General features: G+C 38.8%; 1 pseudogene; it reads right to left on the bottom strand.

Annotated features, from left to right (window-relative positions):
* Positions 1-4243: 4243 nt before the first annotated feature.
* On the bottom strand, positions 4244-4537 carry LOC132682760 (large ribosomal subunit protein eL37-like; annotated as a pseudogene).
* Positions 4538-11524: the final 6987 nt, after the last annotated feature.

An 11524-nucleotide genomic window follows, 5' to 3' on the forward strand; every position in this document is an offset into this window, starting at 1 on the left:
TTGTTAATAAAACCCTGAGCTGAACTGGCCTTCCTCTCTTTCATATTCTTTGTTAAGAGTTATAGTTATATACTTGTAATTTGTTTGCTTAATAACTCCCACTGGCTTGTAAACCCCAAGAGGGCATGGTCCCTGTCTGTCTTACTAACTTTGACACCTTACTGTATGTCTCTGAGTCTGACAGATAATAGGTCAACAATAGATACTTAATGAATTAAAAAACAAATTAATGGGTGACTCTTTCTGTCTCTGCCCACTTTATTAGTTCCACTTTTCCAACGACACAGAGCCTCATCAACTCATCTTTCTGTCTAGAGAATTCTCTGGACAGTAGGGAATGGGTATGGGGGGACTGTGGTTAGAGAAACGTGGATTCATCTTTCTCATTTTGTTTCATTTCATAAGTGTAAAGGGTATCCAGCTCTCCGTGGGGTAATGGCTGATGCCCATTCCTGCTAGAACTGGTTTTAAAAAAATGAAACGAAGGAAAAAAAATCGTATCTACTCAGTTGGAAATAATGCAACCGTGCAAAATAATTTTGTGCCCATGTAATTTAGATTTGGTTAGAGATTTCCTTTTCTTTGAGGCTACGAGGCCATTTGTCTGGTTTTCCTTAGGACTTCTTCAGTCAAAAGGTCAGCCTAACCAATCACAGAGAAAATAATTGATCTTCTACAATAGTACTTGCATTTTAATGTTTCATGATCCCAAATAAGTCACACATTCTGTTTTTCTCACTTGATATGACCTTAGCATTTTAAATTGCTATTCATTCAGTCAGTATATAAGATACTCTAGCTGTGACCAGGCCAGCTTTGTGGAAACGTATTTCTTCCTTAAAAATTATAGTCGAAAATACTAAATAATTTTCAAAAATAGAAATCAAGCAGAGAGTACGTGTTTTAATGGGCAGTCTTGACCTATACAGAAAAATTGATACATTTCCTAACTTTATTCAGGACAGAGGGCAGTGCAGAGAGTTACTTATTTTCATTTGTGTGAACACCAATTATTTTACAAAGAGGTCATTGAACTGTGATATGTTAATTATGTTAGATATTCACTGCTAATGTAAAACTTCACTTTTTTTTTTTCAAAACAGGAAAGGTGGGAGCAAACAACAGGAAGAAATAATAGCAATTTAGTTTTTAATGTAGGAATTGCATTTCTTTTTCTTTTATTACTTTTTTAATGTTTTTCTTTTAATTTTGAGAGAGAGAAACAGAGCAGGGGTGTGGAAGTGGCAGGAGACACAGAGGGAGACACAGAATCTGAAGCAGGCTCCAGGCTCTGAGCTGTCAGCACAGACCCCAATGCGGGGCTCGAACCCATGAACTGCAAGATCATGACCTGAGCCAAAGTCAGCTGCTTAACCAATTGAGCCACTCAGGAGCTCCCAGGAATTGTATTTCTTATGCAACTGTCTTGATTATCAGTGTTTCCTCCGATCTTTCCACTGTCCTTGCCTCTAAAAGCCCACTCTCCTACTTCTGGTCTTAACCTTGATCACCTGTCCTAACTCACCTCATAATGAACTAGAGGGTAGATTTTTTTTTTTTTTTTTAAGAGGAACAGTGCATTTAGGTCCTTAGAATTCATGATTGGATCACAAACTGTCTTTACAGATTACTTCAGGAAAAAACCCACATAATGGAAACAATATTTCAAAATCAAAGTGTTTTGCTTTCAACAGTGTCCTTCTCAAATTATCACTGAACAAAATGCCATTGCTTCTTTATGTTTTTTTTTTTTTTTTTGCTTAACAAAAATAGAAACCCATCAAAACAGACTTTCCTCCAAATAAACAGTACCAGAAAAAGATTAAAGTGCCCCAATTCTTCAGATGGTGATTTTATGCCTTTTCAATTTGCTTTGTGTAATTGAATTATTTGCAGACAGTTTTCCATATCCATACTTGTATGTGGGTTCTTGGTAATACAGATTGGGCTGTCATAAACAACATGTCTGCATCGTAAGTCTCTGCCTCATTTTTGTTTTTAAATAAACCTGTGTTTTAAACTTAAAGTCATCTTCCTATAAACGTTTCTTACTTCTTACCTTTATCACCTTTAATTATAGCAAACAGTTCATATTCAAATTGCCATCATTTTTCAAGCTTAAATTTGTTTTCTTTTGTTTCATTTTTGTGACCAATATAACAAGATTAGTATTTAAAATTGTGCCAGGTGAGTATCGAATCATACCTTTCTAAAGAGGCAACTGATCAGAATAAATATTTCCTGGATATTAGTTCTTAGTAGGGTTTCTAAGTGTGTGGTAAAAACAAAATTATACTGAGAAAATATCACCACTTATAAAAATACAATCAAGAATCAGTTTAAGCCTACCTTCGATATTCAAATTACCGTATCTGATTTCCATGAAAAACGAAGATGTATTTCAGCAAGGTTTTATGTAATCTAGTGGGCTGTATCTGAAGGGAAGTTGTAAATTAAGGGATTTGAAATGACATCTAATCTGAAGTATGAACAAGAGCAGAGTTTGTTATTATAAACTTTTTGAGAACATCCTGCCATTTCCTCCCTTAATTGGTGGAATTAATGACAAGATATGTTGTAAATATTGCAAAGCAATATAAAGGACATTTGGAGAAAAATTGTCACTGGATTTCTTTCTTTTCCACCCCACCCCATCTTTTTTTCTGTAATGCCTCTGCTCCAACCATTGGTTCAAACCCTGGGAAACAGCATTTCTCCATAGATTCCTGTTGCTCATTAGACAAGGTCTGGGTGATGTCACAGAATCATCATCACCACAGCCTGTAACTGGCCTTAAGGAAAAAATACACACATTTAACCATTTATTTGATTCCAGTGCTTGCTAGAAGCAGGCACTGCAATTAAAGAGGAAAAGGAAACATGGAGATGAAAAGAGGCAGGAGAGAGTAGAGAAAGACATACCCAGTACATGGGCCCAGGTCTAACTTTACATACAGGTATGGAGTTTTCATTTATTCATTCATTCATTCATTCAAAAACTATCTGTGCAGTGACTACCATGTTCCAGCTGGATGATAGACCATAAGGAGAGAGTAGGGGTGCTTGGGTGGCTCAAGTGATTAAGCGTCCAACTCTTGATTTTGGCTCAGGTCATGATCTCATAGTTTGTGAGTTCAAGCCTGGCATCAGGCTCTGTGCTGACAGTGTAGAGCCTGCTTGGGACTCTCCCTCTCCCTCTCTTGCTCTGCCCCACCCTCTTCCCTCCCTCTCCCACTCTCAAAATACATAAATAAACTTTAAAAAAAATAGGGAGAGAATAAAGGAAGTAAATAATCATACAAAGAAGTGTAAATCAGTGACTCTAAAAAGAAAACAAACAAACAAACAAAGGATTTCATTAAAGAACTTGGGGAAGTTTCCCAAGGACATATCATAAGGACATATCATTTGAGCTAAAATCTGAAGGAGGGTAATACTGGGTACATAGGAGAAGAAAAGTCTTTTCTAGGAGTGCATTCAGCAGAGCAAAGGCCTATGTCCCAAGGAAGCATGGTGGGTGAAGAGAAATTGAAAAGACAAAGTGTCCAATATGGTGAAAGCACAGGGGAAGTACAGTGTGAAAGAGACTTGAGCCTTGGACAACATACAGCTCACAGAGCCTTATGTTAATGACCTGGGGAGGGTCTCCAATCCCAATGACCAATGTATTACCTCTCTCCAACATGTGCCACTGGGCTTGAAATCCTTTCCCTGGAAGATAAAGCATACTGATCAAAAGCTAGTTGCCCAGACTGCTAATCAGGAATTTTAGCAGGAATTTGGATGGCAGAATAGCTACACAAAACACTGTGTTTCCAAAAAACCAACTTTCCATTCTACATACTGGTGTGTGCTCTTGCCTTTGGGATATAAGGTGGTGAACAAAACACAATATCTGAAGCAAGGCCTGGAGAGAAGTGATAATACAGAAGTGACTGGTTGTTTTCCATTCTCTTTAATATTCTTAGGTAAGTTACATAGAGACAAATTTCAGACCATTATAACAAATAATTTCCTAATACTGTGATCCAAAGACTGGGTGGGCTTTCAAGAAGAAAGACTGTTCTTGTGCTTGAGATGTCCATGTATAGACTTGACAGACAGATCAGATGTCTGAAGCATATATGGTGGATAGTAAATACACAGTAGCCAGTATGTTTGCCATTCTCGATATATAGATATAGATATATACATCTATCGATCTTAACCAGAACATTTATTGTGTGACTAATCGCTGAAATCCTTAAGATGAACTCGATGCCTCAACTGCTGCCATCTTGGGTTGATGTGTTGTTCCTTCATGGAGTCCAGGCCTGAATCTGCAGTGTACAACTTTTAGATGCCTCATTCAACCAGTCCCAGTGCTATTTCGTCTTTTAGCCTTGGTGCTCTGGTTACACTTTCTCTTCCACTTGATAGGACAGCCACATTTTCCACAGGCCTGCTTCTGAAGGTGGTGGGCCTTAGAGTCACAGCAGAAGCACAATGTGTGTTTCTTACTGTGACACTTTCCAAATGATGATGTCCCCTTTGTCATCTTGTTTCTGTGGCTGAGACCAAAGAGGCGAGAAGACAAGGCACCTATTCCTGATACTCTTCATTATGCTGTGAACATTCTCCTTTTTAATGGGCAACATGTGTTGTCTCAGTGGGTACAAAATGACAAAACAGTAGTAGAAAAATGACCCCTGATTGTCAAAAACCAAGACAAAGATGCTTGAAGGACTCAGACCATAAAAATTTTGTCCTAAACAAAATTCGGGGAATATTTGGGAATGCATACAAAAAGCCAGGCTACAGTGCCCCCTATTAAATATTCTTTAGATCTTTGGTGAGGAGAAAATTTAATTTAATATAAAATAATAAAGCTGAAAGCTAAAATTTCTGAAAATTATCTATTTTTCTGACCATTTCAGGTACCTGATCCCTACTCTAACCTGGTCCAAACACAGCTTAAACCTTTATAATAAGTGGAAATCAAGAGGAGTGTACCTTCTGACATCAATCCCCACCCCACATCCAGCTCTGGAGTAGAATCCAGGAAGATACAAAGTTCATACTTTCCCCCATGTCCTAAGGAGCAGTAGAGAGAACATAGTTTCCGTGGGCAAAAGTGGGATGAAAATAGTATAATATATTTAATGCTCCTAGGAAGCACTTGGATGTGGCACAGAAACTTGAAGATGCCTTTCTATAGGGATAAAAAGACATAGCTGTGACTTGAGTGAACCAACAGTTGAAGACCAGAAGGACAAGGTCAACAGCATGGACTGTTCACTTGTACTAATTACCGTAGATATCCATTTTGATTGTGCCTATGCCATTTTGATTTTTAGATATTTTTAATGTATTTTGGTGATTATCCCTGATCACTACAAAAGTAAAGTTGATATATGACAATACACACCGGATTCCATCCTCTTCTACATTGGCACCCATTGAGTTTCTAGACAGGTGAAAAAGAGGATGGAAAAGAGCTCATAAATTGAGATTACATTTCTATGACCAGAAGAATGGCAATCTCAAGTGGAATTCAAGTTCAGTTACAGAAAAATGATGTTACACTCCCTACACACCTGACAGTGTGGACCAAGAGTCATATATATGTACACACATTTTATATACATGGGTACGCACTCCCTAGAGTTTGCAGCAACATGTAGTAGTGGCCCTCTATGTAGATTCACTTTTTGTGATACCAGTCAATATGAGACAGGAAGTACTAACTCAGAACTTTCACATCTAAAACAAGAATCTCTTGGGGCAACTGGGTGGCTCAGTCGGTTGAGTGTCCATCTTCGCTTCAGGTCACGATCTCAAGGTTCATGAGGTCAAGCCCCACATTGGGCTCACTGCTGTCAGCGTGGAGCCTGCTTCAGATCCTCTGTCCCCCTCTCTCTGCCCCTCCCCTGCTTGTGCTCTCCCAAAAATAAATATTAAAAAAAACTCTTCCCCTTGGGAGAGGAAAAATTACTTAAGTCACTTAACTGGAAGCAAAAGAAATTCAAAATATAAACCTGTAGAAATTCAAAATATAAACAACAAAAACATACAGCCCAATCAACTTAAGAATTCTCCTGGTAAACATCATCTAGGTGTCAGGATTCAGCAAGGATGTTGTTGATTTTATACAAAGTTTCCACCAAGTCATAGCCCAATTCTCACCGGCAGCTCAAGTTTGATGAACTGCTCACTGGAGCAGAACAGCCTAAATGCACTCCTTGTAAAAATCACCTGTAGTCACTTGAAGTCACTGCCCATTGGCAAGTTGTGTCCTGCCTCAGAGCCTGGCTGTTTCAACTAAAACACATCACCAAAACGGGTATACACACGTCTTTGTCCACACCTGGTCGGTCCCTGATGCATACTTCTACTGTACTTAATATTTATTCTCTTACAGTTAAGGGCTAGGGAAAGAAGTATGGGAATAAGATGCAAAAGCTAAAATAGGAGGATATTTGGTGAGGTTGGTATTTCGGGAGTACAGGCATGTCCAGGGGGCCACAGAAAGTTGCATTCATCGGTTTTGCTAATCTCATATTTGTTATTTACTTTGCCCTTTTGAGGCCACGTGGTAGGGGGCAGGGCTAGGAATAAAACTGAAGTCTTTTGACTTCAAATCAAGGTAATTTCTACTACACCATATTGCCTTTAATCATGTTGTGGAATGTGGGATGCTGGAGCTATTTGGGGAAGCCAAATAAAATGGAACCCTCACTCTACCTGGTACTAAGTTTTTCACCAAATGGACTGAGAATACAAGAACAGTAGGTAAGACTAACTTAGAAGATGGCAGAACCATAAACCTACAAATAACTAAATGGACAGAGAGAACAATTTTAATTACAGGGATTAGTGTCCAAAGAAGGGCAGGAACTTGAAAAAAAAATTGTGTTATAACTATTATTCCAAGTTTATACCAAAGTATCGTTCTTATGCTTAGTTTCCCTTTTCTCAGCATTCCTCCTTCATATAGATGCATTTTATAATTCAACTCAAATTAATGCAACTCAAATAGATGCAAAATTCAACTCAATTCTGATGCTATCTAGCTAAAGATAGCATCAGATTCCACAGGTTTCCTCCTACAAGGCCACCCCGCCCCCATTTAGATCCCAGTTGCAAGCCACCCCAGCTTTTTACTTGACTGACAACAGGTGGGAGATTTCAACAATCACTCCAGAACTCAGGGAAAAACTTACATTTACCAGTTTCAACTGCCAGATGAAGAGATACACAGGGTAAGCATTCAAACAAAGGAAGCTCTGTCCTCGTGGAACTTAGGGCCCGGCTTGGTGGCACGTGGGAGAATTATGTTTCCTCAAGCATGAAGGTCTCCTTAAAAGGGCCTAAACGTTGCCTTCTGGTTTTTTTATGGAGGCTTCCTTAAATAGTCATGATTGACTAAGTCACTGACTATTGGCTGATTCAATCTCCAGCCCCTCCCCTCCCAGATGTGTGTGGGGGGAGGGACTAAAATCATATGGTTTAATCATATGGTTAATGCCCCTGGCAATGAGCTCCCCACCGCCTTGTGTGGGATCTAAAAGTTGCCTTTATTAATAGAAAGACCTCCATTTCACCTTTGTGGCTCTGAAGCATTTTCAGGAACTGTGAATGAAGACCAAATATATCTGAGAAATATATTTGGGTCATCTGAATGGCTAAATATTTATTTTTTATAAGTCATTCTATCACAAGTCATAATAAAGTCTTCTTCACATAGCTTCTATGATAATCAAATAGATGATAAGTGTAGAGGTTCTTTTGTAATTGGAATGTCCTATACAAGTGCCATTACTTGTTGTTGCAGAATTACAGTGAATTGAATCAATTCGCCTTCAAGGTATTAATTTTTCCTTGGTGGAGAAGAGAAACCCTGAAATCTGTGTGTGCCCCTTTTATGGCCCTTTGATAGTCATGGGAAGACTTCTTAAAGGGGCAATGTATCTGTATCTACATCTACAAGTATATATGCATCAACATATTTCTGTATCTATATGGAACCTAGCATTTCTCTGACCTATTCTGACAGTCACTTGAAAGATTTCCGTGCAGGGGAAAAGGTCAGGATAGTAAACACCTTGTCAATTTGTTAATGAGTTGTTAATACTTTTTTTTTTTTTTTTTTTTTTTTACTGCAAAAGCCTTTATCCCAATGGAGACCCAATTTAATGAATTAGGCTATATTCGAAAGAGACTTATTTTTGCCCAGGTTGCAGGGATGTTTAGCACCTAGAAGCGGCTGTAAACTCAAATGCCCAGAAAGGCTAGGCAGATTGTTTCGATTAGTGGAACAATGCACATATTAACCGAGTGGTGAAAACCAGGACAAACCAAAAAGTGCATTTCTTGCCTAGAGGGGGCAGCTGCTATTCAACAGCAGCTGACCGAATGTTGCCCAATATTTCCCCAATGTTCCAACCTTTCAAGAGAAGATAAAAACCTAGATTTTTATAATTTTTTTATATTTTTAAAATATACCATGAATAACATAAATAATTCAATCTAGTACATGAACTTCTTTGGAATTCATGGCTTACAACCAACACAGGCAGAGCTACCTTCTTGTCCGTTTTCTGTAAGGTCATGATTAAATCTTAGTTCTTTCTGTTTCAAGACCCCAGTGGTGAAGCAAGGCCTGTGTAGGAGTCAGCATGCAGCCCGTTCATCCCCTGAATCAGCTAACCTTGGCTGCACATTGGAATCACCTGGAGAGCTTTAAAAATACTGAAGCCTGTGTCCCAGTCCCAGAGATTTTAATTCACCTGGCCTTGGTTGCAGCCTGGGCGTGGGAATTTTAAACAGCTTCCCAGGAGATTCTAATTTGCAGCCTGGTTGTGGTTACCAAAGTGACGAAAGGAAATTGAGGGTCTGCCCAGTGCCTAGAGCAGTGGTTATTGGTAACCCACTAGGAGTACATTCTTCAGCCAGCAATGGGAAAGTGCGTGCTGAAGTCTTATGGGGATCACATCTGCAATGGAAGTGGTCCTAAACACTTACAGATTAAAATCCTAAATAGCAAAGAATTTCTACAGTGTTTTTAGACTATATTTAAACTTTTCTTATTTTTCAGACAGTGCTTAAAGTTTGCATAAATCCCGCAATTTTTTGTTTCTGTAATACTAAATAAAAGGTGTTTTATCTTTTTTTAAATTTTTTTAATGTTTATTTATTTCTATGAGAGAGACAGAGACAGAGCATGAGCAGGGAAGGGGAAGAGACAGATGGAGACACAGAATCCGAAACAGGCTCCAGACTCAGCTGTCAGCACAAAGCCTGATGTGGGGCTCGAACCCACAAGCCATGAGCTCATGACCTGAGCCGAAGTCAGATGCTTAACCGACTGAGCCACCCCGGTGCCCCAAAAGGTGTTTTATCTTACTTTGTCACTTAGGTGTCTAAAGGACAAACAGTTGGACGCTGCTACAGGTGGATGAAATAAGGCCCAGTACTTTTGTAACTTCAGTGACATGTTATTCTTGTCTATCCAGCTTTTCTTCCCTTCTGGAAACAGAACTCCTCTCTGCTAAATGGAACCCATTCTTTTTTTTTTTTTTTCAGTGTAGTTAACATACAGTGTTATATTAGTTTTAGATGTACAATATAGTGATTCAACAACTCCATATATTATTCAGTGTTCACAATAAGTGTACTCTTAATTCCCTTCACCTATTCATCCATCCCCCACCCACCTCACCTCTGGTAACCATCTGTTTTTTCTCTATAGGGAAGGATCTGTTTCTAGGTTTGTCTCTCTCTCTCTCTCTCTCTCTTTTTTACTTTGTTCATTTCTTTTGTTTCTTAAAGTCCACATATGAGTTAAATGACATGGTAACTGTCTTTCTCCAAGTGGCATAATTTTGCTTAACATTATACTTTCTAGATCCATCCATGTTATTACAAATGGCAAGTTTTCATTCTTTCTTATGGCTGAAATATATATATATATATATATATATATATATATATATGCGCATGCACACACACACCTATACCACATCTTCTTTATCCATTCATCTATCGATAGACACTTGGGCTACTTCCATAATTTGACCATTGTAAACAACGATGCAATAAACATAGGGGTGAGTGTATCCCTTCAAATTAGTGTTTTCATATTCTCTGGGTAAATATCTAGCCAACAGACACATGAAAAGATGTTCAACATCACCCATAATTCAGGAAATGCAAATCACAACCACAGTGAGATACCACCTTATACCTGTCAGAATGGCTAAAATCAAAAACTCAAGAAACAACGTGTTGGCTAGGATGTAGAGAAAAAGGAATACTTGTGTACTATTGGTAGGAATGCAAACTGGTGCAGCCACTGTGGAAGACCATATGACGGTTCCTCAAAAAATTAAAAATAGAACTACCCTATGATCCAGTAATCACACTGTAGGGAACCCATTCTCAAGACTCAGATGACACTGACGATGGTCCCCCCACCAACCCCACACTGCCTGTCCCTTAATATACACCAATTGAAAAAGGGTTAGCCAAGCCCTGCCATCCACCTGGCCACAGTGACTGATTCAGGAAATGACCCAAGGAAGAAAGTCAATCTTCCCTTAGATTTGATATATGGGTGCTAGGGGGAGAAGGGGTGGGGGGAGAGAAAGACCCTCTTTCTTTGGAATGGAGAATCAGAAGAATAATTTAGCAGAGATTAATTTGTGGCCATCTATCCCAGCCTCAGGGAATGTATGGGGGATGTACAGAGACAAGCAGAGATAAGAGATCCAGAGAGCTGATAACATCCTTTGAGCCCTGTATTTAGCTGCCTGCATGTTTATGTGAAGAGTAGATTGCCTTTTCAGCTTAAGCTATTTTGAGCTAGGTTTCTGCTATTTACTACATTGGTATTAACCCACATCCTCTACTCCTAAACTGGTATAAGCAGAGTCATCAATTTACTCTAAACCATGATACACACACCTGCTAAAATGGGACTTGGTTTAGAAGACAGGAAGATAAGCTTTATTTTCCACACCAGATTAAAATTTTATCAGAAGGGAATACTCCAAGTGGGAAAATAGTGTGCATGCCCATCAGACAAGACAGTAAATCTGGAGGGATCCAAGCTCTGATCAGGCCCAGCTTTGCCTGATATACGGCACCTGGGAGAGTTGCTGGGGGAGCATTAACGGAGGAAGATATATACACAATATGTTATTGGTACAGACCCTATTTTTCATGGTTAATTCTCCCCCAAACTGGCCTATAAATTCATTGTAATTCTAGTGGAAAATCCAAGCAGTGATTTTGCAGAAATTAACAAGCTGTTTTTACATTTCGTATGGGAATGTCGAGGGTCAGGAATAGCTGAGACAATTGCAAAGAAGGCAGATACCAATTATCAAGACTATTGTAATGCTGTAATAATGATGGGAATATGGAATCCATGCAGAAACAAACAGAGCAATTAAACACAACAAAGCATCTATTCTTTTTTTTTAATCTTTTAAACTAATTTTAAATGTGCAGAAAAGTTACAAAAATAAAAGAATTGTCTTGT

The sequence above is a fragment of the Panthera onca genome, chromosome C2 (genome assembly GCF_046562875.1).
Source record: "Panthera onca isolate mPanOnc1 chromosome C2, mPanOnc1 haplotype 2, whole genome shotgun sequence".
Taxonomy (NCBI): Eukaryota; Metazoa; Chordata; class Mammalia; order Carnivora; family Felidae; genus Panthera; species Panthera onca.